Here is a 14,909-nt window from a genome sequence, read left to right as displayed (position 1 = left end):
ATGGCATCACCTTATACCTTTTTGCTTAGGAGACTGGGTTTGTCTGTACCATATGTCCTGGTTTTGGCTGCGATTTAGAGTTAACTTTCTTCCTAGCAGCTGGTACAGTGCTGTGTTTTGGGTTTAGTGTGAGAATAATGTTGATAACACACCAATGTTTTAGTTGTTGCTAAGTAGCGCTTACCTTAAGTTAAGAATTTTTCAGTTTCCCATGCTCTGCCAGCAAGAAGGTGCACAAGAAGCTGGGAAGGAGCATGGCCAGGACAGCTGACCCCAACTAGCCAAGGGCTATTCCGTACCATAGAACGTCATGCTCAGTATATAAACCAGGGGGAGTTGGCTGGGGGGTGGATTGCTGCTTGGGCATTGGGCAGCAGGTGGTGAGCAGTTGCCTTGTGCATCACTTGTCTTTTCTTGGGTTTTATTTCTCTCTCTCTTTTTTTTTTTTATTATACTCCTTTCCATTACAGCTATTGTTATATTTTATTTTAGTTATTAAAACGTTCTTATCTCAACCCACGAGTTTTACTTATTTTTCAATCCTCCTTCCCATCCCACTGGGAGTGGGGGGCAGTGAGTGAGTGGCTGTGTGGTGCTTAGTTGCTGGCTGGGGTTAAAACACACCACCATGTTAACTTTTCATGGACATGATTGCTACTTCTCCTTCTTATTCACCAGATTAAAAATGACTGCCTCTACTACAGTTTTCTAGGACAGATCAATCTGGAGACTGTAGCTGAGAGAAGAAACTAGCTTGCTCTGTTTTACTTAGCAGCCTAACACAAACGTGATGAGAAAATCCATTGCAAGAAAGAATCCATATTCCTTTTAAACACAAAGCTGCTCTTACCCATTGATCGGGAGCTCCAGATGCCACTGGGGTTTGTGTAAGATTCTCAAACCCATAGTGCAGCTTCTGTGTTAATGCGGAGGAGCTAGAGCAGCTGTGCGGGTGACCCCGGGGGGGTTCCTGAGCCGGGAAGGCAGGTGCGGCTGCAGTTCAGTGATCTCCTCCAAATACATCCGGGAGAGCCAGCTGAACAGTGGGGAAAACAACAGTAAACTTCAGAATAAACTGAAGAGGGTATGGAGTTAAAAGGTTATTAATAGGCCAGGCAGGTATGGTATATGTTTGCCGGCATAGAAATCTGCTGAGGGAGACCTTGTTGCTACCCCATTGATTTCAGTTGCATTTGGGAATACTTTGTACTTGTGTGACTAATGCCTGCCTGGAAGTCCCCAGACAAAGTGGAAAAATATGTTTAATACAAGAAAATAGAAAAACTAGTTTCTCTTTTCTGAAGACAAGTGTGTGGATGGACCTCCTGATCTTTCCAGAAAGAAATCAGTAACATCTGGAAAGAACCCGTGACAGACATTTCTGGGGAGAAACAAAGAACAAAAGGAGAGAGAGGGAGGATTTTTGTGGCTTCAGAAAGGAGGAAGAGCTGAACCAGGCAGCAATATAACACAGTCAAGCCAGTTAGCAGAGGTGAGATCTTATTGTTGCTCTCTGGAGTGTGTCTTCATGTGCAGGTACTCAGTCTTGCAGTTGGCAGGTTTGTTACACAACCCCGGCGGAGCTTTTGCAGTTGAATTGTGCTTTCTGTGCTGTATCCACATCCCCAAACCCTGATCTCATGTGCTTTTAATCATCCCTTGGCCTGAGTTGGCTGCAGTGAAGGCTTGCTTTGTGGAGGTTCTGCTGGACTTTACCCCAGCTGCAGAAGCTGGGGCTGTCCTCTGCCTGATTTTCTTGACCTTGCTTTTTCTCTGCCCTTTCTCTTCTTGGAGTTCTGGTCTGGAGAGATTTGAGATCCATCACATTTGACTGGGACTTTGAGACACCAAGTTGTATGTGACTGGAGCAAGTCTAGACATCTCAAAGCCTGGGCTTATGTACAGCGCATGTGTAGATGAATTAACTTTGACATATCTAGGGCATTTTGGACTGACTGCATGTGCTCAATAAATATGACACCTTCTGGCCACGGCAGCAGTCCACGTACATGAGAGCTGAAGCGTCCAGGCATAATTCATATCGAAACTCAATGCTTAAGTACCTGTTCAGGCACCCCAAACAGCTTATGAGCAGTCATTCATACTACCCGTCTCTGGATCTCTGAGATTTACTGTTCACTTGTTATGGAATATATTTTATCGTGGCTAAGAGACCTAGGCTTCCACAGAAACACATTGCTCTCTAACTTAAGTGCTGCCTTACGTGAGCATCTATTTGAATAGGAGTTATCAATATATAGTGACTCTCCGTTGTCCCTGGTCTGGATGTATGTGACCCGTTCAACTCTTCCATGGTTTTCGGAGACAGTGCAGTAAGGCTGTCAAGTTCTGTGTAGGCAGATTTCCCCAACTGTTACACTGGAGTAAAAAAAAAAAAGTGAAAGTTGGTTTTAAAAGCTATGTTAGGAGGCTGTTCTCTGTTCATTGTGTTGTTTAAGACTGTCTGTGATGACTGGAACTGTAGTCTGGTGTGGAATTGTCAGTGCAATGGGTTGTGTACAGACAAACACATACTTGTGTTGAGACCTCCAAACTGCTGGGACGGGGTTGCATTTCCAAAAAAAGAGGTGATGCTAGATTCAAAGGCAAAAGGCTATGCATCAGGAAGGAAGATGGCTTTGTGTTTTAAATGTAATTTATCACTTCACTCTGCCCAGTGGATGGGTTGTAAAAAACCAGAGTTTATGCTCAGAAGAAAGTAACTGCTCTTGCTTTGCTCTTCTTCCTAGATGTCCCCAATCCCTTCCCCTTTGCCCCCAGGGCTGTCCCTATTCTGTGCTCCCTATTGCTTTTGAAATCTCAAAGGCAGCGTGTGTGAGGGGAAAACGGTATTTCCAGAAGAAGGAAGGCCAGCTTCTGCCTGGCAGTATCTGGAGCCCGTAACGCTGCCTGTGGCCTGGAGCCTGTTCTTTGTTCTCTGGATCCGCTCCCTTTTCTTAGGCTTTTTCTGATGAACAGCTGAATGCACTAGATGGTCACGCTTGAGTGCTTGTTATTTGTGGCAATTAGTGGAGGGTTGAGCAGTATGCACATGTGCAGGAGAGTCCAGTACAGCATCCTGTGTGCCCTTTGAAATTCCTCACAGCCAACAAGCGAGCATAGCTTCAGCCTTTTTAAGATAAGGCTGCTGCTGATATGGCTGAAAACATCCTGTGCAAAAATGGGGACTGGTATCCAGCCCCTGGGCAGCGATGCTGGGACCTCTACTTGGGAATAAGGCAAAAGAAAATTCCTTGGAAAGAATATGGCTTACTTTCACAGTATAGAGAGGCCTGTTCATTTTGCATCACCAGTTTCCCAGTTTGATTATCTGGCTAGCTGTTGCAGCTATGAAAACGGTGGGTTTGTGAATACTTGCCCTTAGTTTTGTCCATACTACAAACAGTGTAATCCTGAAAACCTTACTACATTGCAGACAAAAAAAAAATATTAGCAATCTATGTGTACAACTGCAATTTATAAGCAGCAGTATATTTTATGGTCCTTTTAGCTGGATATACAACTTCTACTGAGTAGTGATGTGGTCAGCCGACTAGCAAAAGGCATGCTTAAGGGTGCTAAAATCAGAGCGAAAGGAAAGATTAATCACTCTGAGTTTGCAACTGTAAATTTGCTTGTATAGCCAAGGAGGTAGTCAGGGAGCCAAGTGTCAGGGCAAAGAGGACCTTTTGGAGTGTGTGGAGGGAAACTGTAACAACGAGTTAGGATATTTCTGTCCCTTGGAAGGCAAACGTCCCACTCAGCCTTCTGCTCCAAGGACAGTGTGCCACTGCACAGCTGAGTGTAGAACAATGACTGAGCTGTTTAACCTGGTGACACTCTCAGTGCTTAAACCAGTCATTTTCTCATTTCTTCATTTACTGAGTCTTTATAATAGCTGGACAAGGGAAAATGTGGTAGGGTTTTTCTGTTGTAGTTTGAATGTATGCAATGTTTTAGCTACTGCAATTATTTTGGGATTGACATTTTAAGGCAGTGTCTCATTCTTCTTAGTATTCAACTCTATTTTAGAGAATATTCTTGGTTCTCAAAATTGCATTGCTTTGTAAAAGTAGAAAGTGACAAAGACTGCTGCCTGCCTCTGCATAACGTCCTGACTCCGGCTGAACACGGAAATTTTGCCTAACACCACTGTAACACTCCCTAGCCAGCACAGTCTGATTTGCAGGCACAGGAGCAATCTGGTGTTTCATTTCGATGCAGACCTCTCTAATATGTGCAGATCAGATACTCATTAGTCAGACAGAGGAACTACAACGTCTTAATTAGAAAGGGAGTTGTTCATGGTTGTGTGTGTACTGTATGGAAAATAACATGTTAAAGAAGCAACTGGGGGGGGGGGATGGGGACGGGACTATTTTAATTTTGTTTTTCTTTTTTTTTTTAACCTATCAATTTTTTTGCCCATTTTGACCATGAGCCCAAGTTGTTGTGATTGTTTTTGTTTTGTTTTTCTTTCCACTCCTTGGTTAATATCTATTTGATGATCCTGCTATGACTGTCAGGTAGCTACAGTTCTGCACTTGACACTCTGGTTGTGTATTTGCCCCACAAGGGTCAAGGATTTACAGAAGCTGATGGGAGTTTTGGTTGTATAAGGAATACAGGATGAGGCAGATACTCCACACAGTTTACCTTGTTTATCTAAGAGTGAAAACAATTACTGAAGAGGGAAGAAATAAGGTTTTATGAGCTCTGAATGAAAATAGCAGTACTCCATCTTTCCATGAATCTGTAATTCTCTCTTTCTCCCTGTTTCCTTAGCTGTAGGAATGTGTTTCTAATGTGCAGTGTTGTAAGAAAAAATATCATATGATAGAATCGCTTAATTACGACATCATTCTTTGCAAAATAATAATTTCTGTGTATTTTATTAAACTGTGGGACAGTAAATGCAGTGGCGACAGCTGGCATCTCCTTGGCAGGAATTCTTTTAAGATGCATTGCTTTTTTCTGTGTTCCTCTTATAACCTCTACTTGTTCTCTTTGATGCTGATGTTCCATTTTAATAGAACTCATCCTTTTACCGCAAAAACATCAGAGTGCTGTGAATAAGAGTTTGTTCAGCTTTAGTTTCTTCTTGCTATCAACTATGTGTACCTTTTAGCTCTTTTTATTTTGTTGTTTTTTGGGTTTCTTTTCCCCACCAGAAGATATGTATCAGGAAATATGATCTCTTAAAAGCTTTATTTCAGAATTTAAAGTAAACACTGCTGTTGCTGTATTTTTCCATAGCACTGGGAAGTTGAGGCTTAATTTAGCATTGCTAAATACCTAGGAAGTGCTGCTATTAGTTTACAGACCTGAGATTCTCTCATCTTTTGAGAACACTACTCCATCCTATTAATAACAGCAGAGTTTGTTACTTGAATTTTTCTTGTGGTTAGTGATTTATTGGTATTTATTTCTATCTTAATTTGCTTTCTTCTTGATACTTGGTTTTTTTTGTTTTTTTTTTTTCTTTCCCCAATACTCTTTCAATTCTCAAAATTTTCTTTAAACTGTTACAGGTAAGATGGTGACTTGTACTTTTTGACTGCTGGCTCAATGTTTTTCTCCACCTGTTTTTTGGAAAATAGGGATTAGGAACAGCAGTGCCTTGGCTGTCCTCTGGTAACTCATCAAAGATAGCTAAAGAAAGGCTATTTGGTCGAGTAATCTGGAATCAGGGTGTTTGTGAAGCAGGGCAGTTAAACACAGTCCATTGCACTGGGAATGTGCATTTCTCACCTCCACGGTGAAGTTCCAAAGTTCCAAAGCAAAGATGCTCCTGCAGGTCTTTAAGCAGTTCCAGCTCCTCACCTAGTGCGCTAATGCCTACAGGGAGATTTGTCAGAGTCATTAGTCCAGTGTTGGAAATCAATCCCTAAGAGGTTTCACAAAGCTGATGTGAATTGAGTGTGAATCGAAGGATGTTTCTTAGCTTCTTTACCCATATTCATTTTCAGTGTATATTGCTGTGTCATAGTGCTGTAACCTTCTACAAGCCAGTATAACCACTCCATTCTTTTTTCTTCAATGAATCCTAATATTTATTGATTTTTATAAGATATATGTATTTACACATACCAACAATTAAAAATGTCACTTGGCAGATATAGTTAATATATTCTGGAGGAACTTTGTAAATCCTTATTTTAAAAAATAGTAATGTATTTGTTTTTACTTACTGTATAGTAGCTTGCTTTTAAATTTATGTTTAAAAAAAAAAATGTTTTTGAATTTCAGTGGGAGAAAAAATAAAAGGGAAAGAGTGGTGGGGATAATGATTGTGACCAGCCAGCTGTTTTCTAAAACCACACACCAGTGTCGTTTTTTACCATGAAAAGTAAAAGGTGAAAACAAATAAAACAAATAGAAGCTTAAAGCAGAAAACAGATATTTAATAAAAACATGTTGATGCTAAAAATATAAGCACTTAAAATGCACTCTAAACAAAGTAAGTGAAGTAAATATTCAGAGCAAAATTTTTCTGTTTCTTACTGGAATCAGATTATGTGTGAAAACAGTAATTGCTTGCTTTACTCTGGGATGTTTGTTTACACCAGAGCTGCCTCCCTTTCTGCTGGGAAGGCTCTTGGCTTCCATGCAGATGTGAGAGTGGCTCCGGTTTGTAAGGCTGTGTATAAGATCTGGCTTCCAATTCTGGTGATCCAGACTTACACCGACAATTAACTGCAGGTGTAATTTATAGATGTTTGATTAGGCTATTTCAAATGTTTAGCTTTGGGCCAGTTTAATGAGCTGGGTCAGTGTTAGGAATCAACTGTGCAGTTAATCACAGGGACAAAACTTTGGGCTGTTATTGGCAAGTACAAAATGTATGTTTACAAGGTCAGACACCAACTATAAAACTCAGGACTTCAACTTTTAAGGAAGAATGATATTTTTCTGGCTTACATCCTTGTGATGGAAGCCTTAGTACCCTTTTGCTCCGTTAAATAGAAAAGGACAGGGTGATATCTCTAGATAAACTTTGAACTTCTACGTTTTAAATGTTTGTTAGAAGATGCGTTAAAATAAAAGTAGCCAGTGTTTGCCTGCATTCGCATAGCACGGGCAGAGTATCAGTGAGGTCTCTGATCACACAAGCAGCTAGTGTTGATAGTGTCATGTCCGTATGTGTTACAGCTAGGAATATTGTTGTAGTAAAGAGTAGCCCACAAACTTTACAGGGAATTAATCTAGCAAATATATTCTTTCAGAATTATCAGCTCATCTGAAGTAGCATCAAAACTCAGCCTTATAATATAATCTATTCAACATTTATTTCTTTCGGGGTTACAAGAAGCATAGAGTCCCAAAGGAATGCTATGCGTAATGAAAGACCTGACTGGTAAGAAATATTGGATGGGGTGTTCAGTTTCTATTTGGCAAGAGACAAAATACATTTGGCATAAAAAATGGTAGTAGCAAACTTCCTCTAAACTTATCTATAAATTGTCAGGGATAATTCATCAGCTGAGGAGACTGGTATTTTTGGTAGTAATGAAATCGTACAGAGTCATACATTTAACAAACTCTACTGGCTGTTGACTGATAACTTTTAGAAAAGAATCAAAATGAACCATTGCTGTAGCTATGAGATACTCTGCCTTTTCACAGAAATGTTTCAGGCTGCTTCTTAAAGTTGCTAGTATGCCATCTTCCTCCCACCCTGAAAAAGTACTTTAAATAACATATTCTTCATGTCAGTAGAAAGCTCTATAAAAGCTGCATAAGAAGACACTTAATGACTAAAAACACTGGTAGAAACCTTGTATCACAATGTGCACGTGGGTATTGAAGCAGAGAAATGACTGTTTTGTATTTAAGCTTGCCAAAATGCAGTTCTTTCTGTCTGGATATCTGTGTGATATATTCCCAACAGAATATTAAACAGTTAATCTGAACAGAGACACTGGATTACTTATTCTTTACAGGAAATCTGGTCTGTAATATAGAACAGAATACTTTCACTAGGTTTTGTCTCTTATTCTTCTGTATGCTGGCAATAAACACAGCAGCCTTTCCTTTTTCTTCAGACTGTGATTGAGATCTCTGGTTCTAGATCATAGGGATAAACTGAAAAAAAAAAATCACTGTGTAAAACATTGATTTAAGGGGGGGCGGGGAAAGGCGAGAGAGAATTCCTTGATGTGCGTTAGAGTAGATACATCTTCAGTTATCATATTTAGGAAACATGGTTAACAAAACCTACAATCTGTTTGCTTTATACAAGAGAAGTTCCCTGATGGTTCATTTCGCTTATTGTTCCACTATTACCTACCTGCAGTGACAGGAAATTTCTGTGATAATCTTAAGAAATCACCTGAACAAACTGTCTTGTGTGATGTCATTTATTTACTTTCTGAGGGAACTGTCGTGTTAACAGGGACTGACTGAGCACAAACTGGGGATGGAAAAGTGCAAATACATTTCAGACGGGGGGGCTGATGGAAAACTTCCTGTCAGTAAAAACTGGAAGGCTTAATTATGACAAAGGATACCGATTTTTTACTTTATATTCTTTCAAAAAATTATTGTATTCTGTGTTTGGGGAAAAACACTTTGGTAGTGGTGATGATGATAGTGCTACAAAGTATGTGAGTTAATGCATGGTAGTGTTGAAGTTCCTGGGACTTCTACCAGTCCAAACCCCTGTAAGCCCTGCCTGCAATTGTTTCGTGTCCAGGAGCAGTCTAAATATTTATGTAACGGTCTTTAACAAATGCTTGCAGTCCATTTGCTACTTCACATGCACATCTTTCTGTAGTCAAAGTCATGAATATATGGAGACTATTCTGATATTTGGTGACTTTTATTTTAAAAAAAACAATCTAGTTAAAGTTTTAACAACCTCGTGATATACTCTTGTGACATTGCAAGTAAATATTGCTAATTAGCTACTAGGGCTAAACATTTTTGATCATGGGCAATTGAGATTGTTGCTTATCTAGTTCATCATTAGATTGGAAAAAATACTTTTCCTTGGAGTAATAAATTGGTTGGCTGCATCTCTGAAATTGGATTAACACTATGGTTTTATTGACTCTAAAGTAAATCCTTGTTTGACATGCTTCCTTAAATGTAAGTCAGGATGTGTCTAGATATAAGTTCTCATGTTTGGGAAAATGAATCTGTGTTTGCCAGAATTGATGACAAAAGATGGTTTTGAGCTAGATAAATTTTTAAGTGATGGGTCTCTGTCCTACAAACTGCAGGTTAAATTCTGCTTTGTGCTGAAGTTTTCTGTTGCATTGTTAAGGGTTTATGCTATAAATAAGATTTCCTAATAGCCATTCCCCCACCTGCCCCCCCGCCCCCAACTCACTTGAAAGTTATCTTATGTTATAGTGCTAGCTTCTCTGAGTACCTTGATACTTCCTGCAGGGTAGATAATAGTAAGTTATTGATGCATTTTGACAGCTTTTCAAACACATTGTCTGTGTGAAACAGAACTGTATAAAATTTAGCCTTCTAGAAGTTAATATGTAATTTGTCATTATAGGAACAGTAAACCAAGACTTGAATGTTTCTCAATTTTCTGAGCAGTAAAACACACCTTTTTATCTCTGTGAGACACTTCTTGCTTCTGGCACAAAGGAGGAAAGTTCAGCCACTGGAAGTCGTAGTGAGAGCTCTGAGCTTCCAGATCTGAGAGCGTGTAGGCATGTGTGTGCAGGGGGGTGGTGGGAGCAGGCGAATCGTTGCTGTGCGTCTCCTGTGTTCTTCTCCAAAGGAAACTCATGGGAGATGAGAATGATGACAGGCTCCTCTGATCTGCTCTCAGTAACATTTCTTATTTGGCCACCCAACTGACCCAAGATATCTGGCTTCCTTGTTCTTTCTTTTCCCGTGGCTCTTGCATTATACTGAATGTGCTTGCTGCTAAGGAGTACATTTCAGCAGTAATTATGTCAACAGAAACCATTGCAATCTGCAGTAAAGCCAAATGCTACATTGTCCGGATATTCCTGCTTTTAATTTCCTAGTGCTTATATTTGGCTCAGAATTAACTGTAACAAGAATCCTGTGTAATCAAAAATACTGTGTATACTGAATATTTTAAAACTGAGCCTGGGATATTTTTACCCTTTTTTCAGTGCAAGCTATTAAATCCTCTATCATACAGGACAAAGTTTTTTTGATAGAAGGTCAAAATAAAAGCTTCTCTAATATTAACCCCAGTATCTCATCTTTCACTGTAACAACCTTTATGAAAACTGCTTGCAGTGATGTCCACTGGATTCTTCCAGACACTCTAAGCCCAATAGGAAGCTGTTTTATTCCACCTACCCTGTGTAGTGAGTAGCACCTCTTTTATTTCCCCACATTAGAAGTCCAAGAATTGAAGCAATGCCTATATTTAAGCAACTGGACTATTTCTAGCCAATATTTCAGAGAAGTATGTGACTTGAACACTCAACAGTCAACGGACAAATACCTGGTGTTCATTGGCATCAGGAGTCAGTGGTATGTTTGTCTTTCATTCACCAAGAAGTGGGTTTAGACTTTTTTCAGTGAGGTGACTCAGAGAGCCCTAACAGACCGCAAATTCTGAAGCAAAACCCCATTTTCTAAACTTTGTGTCTGTGTGTGTGTGAGATTGGGTGAAGCCTTAATAGGTTCGAGACACTGACTGGCACAGTAGTAAATCTTTCCCTTCAAAATCCATCTTACCTATCCCAAAATTTCAGGACTTGTACAAATTAACTTATCTGAATGGAGAAATGTGAACGGATAAAGAAGGTAGTGATAGTAACAGGGAAGGGAGTGTCTTATTTGAGGAAGAGAAAGGGAAACAGAGGTTTGGAGTCAAAGTAGGAAATGTAATGTTTGCATAAATGGTTTGAGAATGTCTGGTGCAATTTAAGAATGTCTGGTGCCTTTGATTAGTGGCCATGAAGTGGAAGGCGGGATAACTGAGTGTACGTGGTTGCAGGAAGGATGAGAGACAATCAGTTAAGGAGCATGTGAAGAAAAATTAGGAATGGAGAACAGGGCAAAAAAGGGAAATAGAACCTTATGGAATGAGAAAAGGGGAAAACAGAGAAATTATGGAGACATGGGAAGGAAAAGGTGGGAAAAAGGAAAGAACTAAGATGAAGAACAAGAAATACCCAAGAACTAGTAAATAATGAACAGTCTTGAGAAATAACAATGGTAAAGGAGGAAATACAAACTTATTTTTGTGGAGTTTTTAAAACCGCACATATTTGTATCTTAGTTTATCTTTTAGCTGTTACACGCAGAAAAAAGGAGCTATCAGATTAGTGAAAGGGTGTTTTTTAGACTTAAATCTGGATTTACACCAGTGGAAATTCTGGCCTGTTGGATCAGAGTTTATCAGCCTGACTGTGTGCAGGGTAGTAGCAGCCATTTTCACTGTGAGTACCAGGGGAGGTTGGAGAATGATCCCATGAAGCACTTTTTCAGACTGGTGAATATTAGGAATAATTTGCAGATATGATATGGTATTTTGCTCCAGCATTAGCAGAGCAAGATAGTCATAGAAGCATTCTCCCAGGTTTTTATTGTATTTATGATTGTTATTTAGTTCTATCTGCAAGTATACCTGAAGCAGCTTTTCTCATAGCAGCCAGAAATAGATAGAAAATGCAAATGAAGCCAAATGATGTTGTACCAATCTCCTTAAGGAGTTTGATTCATTGAAATTATATCTACCCCCCTCTCTTTTCCTGGACTGTGATGTTGTGTTTTTTAGCATGTTTTTTAGCATGTTTTTTAGCACTTCTACTGACTATGTGCTGCAACAGAAGATCTCTGAGGGCAGAGGCAAATACAGAGAGGCAAATACACCCATGAGGTATGGAAGTTTATGAGGTACAGAGAAGGGAAAAAAGCTAGCATACAAGCACGCAGTAATCCTGGCAATAACAGATGTACTGGGGATAATAGTGTGCTCCCGAGAGTTAATAACAGTGATGCCAGTGACATTTTTTGGCATAGGAAAAGACCCACTGAAGCCTGGAGTGACAATGGCTGCCGAGGCTTCCTTTTACAACTTAAGCTTTTGCAATCCTGTGCAGCAGAGACAGAAGGAGAAAAAGAGAACTTAAACAGTTCAAATGCTGCCAGTTGGCATTGCTAAGAGAATGGATGTAAATGGCATAAAATTAACAGATTACGTCCTGCCAAGTTTCTTCTTAATTGATGTCATTCAGACCTCCTCAGCAGGCATTGTAACAGCAGAAATTCAGTCTCCCCAAGGTTCTTTGCTGTTTAAATAAGACAATGAAATTCCTCAATAAGTCTGAGAGCTGGAACTATTTTTTCCTGAAATCTTGACTTGATAATGCCTTTGGGCTCAATCTTGCAAGGTGCTGAGTGTCTCAGCCCCCACCGACTTCAGAGGTAGGTGAGGCACTCAGCCCCCTTGCATAATCAGGCTTTTTGTTCCAGCAGTTCATCTCACACAGGAAGGTGTGTGTTTTCCTCATGGAGCCTGGGATGAAAAGGTATGTGGGTAAAATGTGACAGCTGCCTGTAATTTCCCCTTCTCATTACGGACTCTAGCATCACTTTTGTTGAAGTGAAGTCAGTGGCAATTTACAAACCCGATAATACAACCTTGTGATTTCTCTTTGAAAATTATATGCCAGTTCTAGACCTACTTTTCAGCAAATAAATCTGAAAGAAATGTTAGTACCTGGAATTAGAACATAATCACGGTTTTGTTTGAAAGAAAAAAACCTGCTCTACACACTGGCTTGATGGATACTAAGGGAGCCATTGTGGTTTATTATGTTGCTGACCTGCTAATTAAAGAGGCCTGAAGAAAGAATTGACATAGAGGATGTTTTGTGGCTTATTCCGCGTGAGTCCCTGAATTGTCTTTGACAGAACTAAATGTAATACCTTTAAATGTTACACAGTGTATTTGGGATTGTATGATTAATGCAAGGGCTTTGAGACTTGAATTTTACTTTGCTATGGACTTGTTTGACCTCCCTGTCTCAATTTTTCTATCTCCACAATTAGTTAAATAAACATGTTGTAAAGCTTCATTAATATTTTAAATATTTTAAAACCACTGAGTGAAAAATAGAGATCTGTGAAGCTACCATTTGAGAGCTTAAAATTCTGATCTAAGTGTACTCATAGTCACTGTTACAGGTGTTACTGTAGTACCTAGAAATCTCAATCATGGATTGGTTAGGATGGGCGCTGTAAAATACAACAAAACATCGGTTTACAATAAACTTTTAAAATTTCATATAATAAAAAATAGAATATGTTCATCAAAAATCACAGTAGCATTTTTCTGTATTTTATTTCCTGAAGCAACAGCAGAATACAGGCAAGAATATGGGCTTCAGTCATATGAAAATATTTAGTCTAATCCATCATGTTATCTCAGTGGGTACCTCATCACTCATAGGATTTGGATATATAGGTTTGAAATAAAGAAAACAGAACAGTACAAACCAGCCCTGTCCTTGTGAATGTTTAGCATGATTCAGACAGCAGGGAGGGAGAGAAACTGCACTGAAAGTTTTCCACTTTCAGCATAGCTCCTTACCAAGGCAAATAGCAGTAGTGAAATCATAGGGTCCTTTTACCTGTCAATTCAAAGAAAAATAGGTTGCTTGCTAGGGATGGATTACCATATAGTGAGACTTTAATGAAAGTTTCTGACTTGTATGTTTTTAAGATAGCACCATAAACATTACATCTAACATAGCCAATTGCAAAGTGCATGTCTTTGATTTACCTCCTCTAAAATAAGGGTATAATAATTTCTTTATATACATGAGCAACACAAGCCAAGTCCCTATCAAAACAAGACATTCCATTGCTTTTATCTATGTGTAGAAAAGATGGAAAATCAAATCTGTCAGTAAAAGCTGTTAACCATTTAACTGCTGGAAGCTATCACATGGAAGTGATGTTACATATCACTTCAATTAACATTGTAATATGAGCTGATACAGATCAGAGCGGTTCTTTTTTCCTGTAGCATAAAGCTTGTCTTATATAACCATTACCCATTAACATACTTGTGCTCACAAAAGCATGATATTTATCATTTATCATCCTATTCCAATAATTTTACTGCCTCAGGAAGAAAGGGCATCAAGATCTTGATGCAATGCTCAGTGTAGCCCAAATGGTATTCTTTCCTTTGATCGGAATAGACTTCAGATTAAGTCCATTGAGAAATTTCTTACTCTCATCCACCAATGACATCTGAAGGGAAGAAGGATGCCACTTCAAAGGATTCCAGTGATGGGCAAATTGTTCTCTACATAAGTGGGGGCCAGCATATGGTCTTTTGACAGTCTGTGAATTACTGTAAAACATTACACAGGACATGTTATTGGCCTAATTTTCTTCAGGATTTTCTGAAATCTGTGTTCATCTTGTGCCTGTGAATTGGGATTTGTACTTATGGTACTTCCTATTTTTGCATGGAAAATGAATATGCTAAGTAAAGTCTTTGAATACAGTTAAAGAATACAGCTACTGAAAATGGCAGCATGATTTGATGACAGCATGATTTGAAGGTCATCTCTCCATCTTTCCTCTGTAAGAGACAATTAGATACACTTTTTAAAAATGATGATGCCTATCACTTTGCTTACAACATTTTGCTTTATTATAATTGAGTATGAAAGATCTGAGAATCCTCGCCTAAGAATTTTGCAATTTAAGTTGAGGTGTCAAAACTGTGTTGATATTGTCTGGTACCTTTACTTCGTGGTGAAAATGTTAGCATAGCAATTTCTGAGGAAGACAAACTGCCTTGCACCTGTAAAACAAAATAATAACAGTCTTGTAAACAAGTGTCTGTATGGTTGCTCTTGAAATTTTAATTTGCCACTTGTTAAAAGTCCATTTTTTTGACCTGAAGAGTCTAAATTTGAATGATTTTGAACATCTTA

The sequence above is a fragment of the Strix aluco genome, chromosome 14 (assembly GCF_031877795.1).
Source record: "Strix aluco isolate bStrAlu1 chromosome 14, bStrAlu1.hap1, whole genome shotgun sequence".
Classification (NCBI taxonomy): Eukaryota; Metazoa; Chordata; class Aves; order Strigiformes; family Strigidae; genus Strix; species Strix aluco.
The sequence above is the reverse complement of the archived record's forward strand: the minus strand, read 5'-3'. Positions refer to the sequence as shown.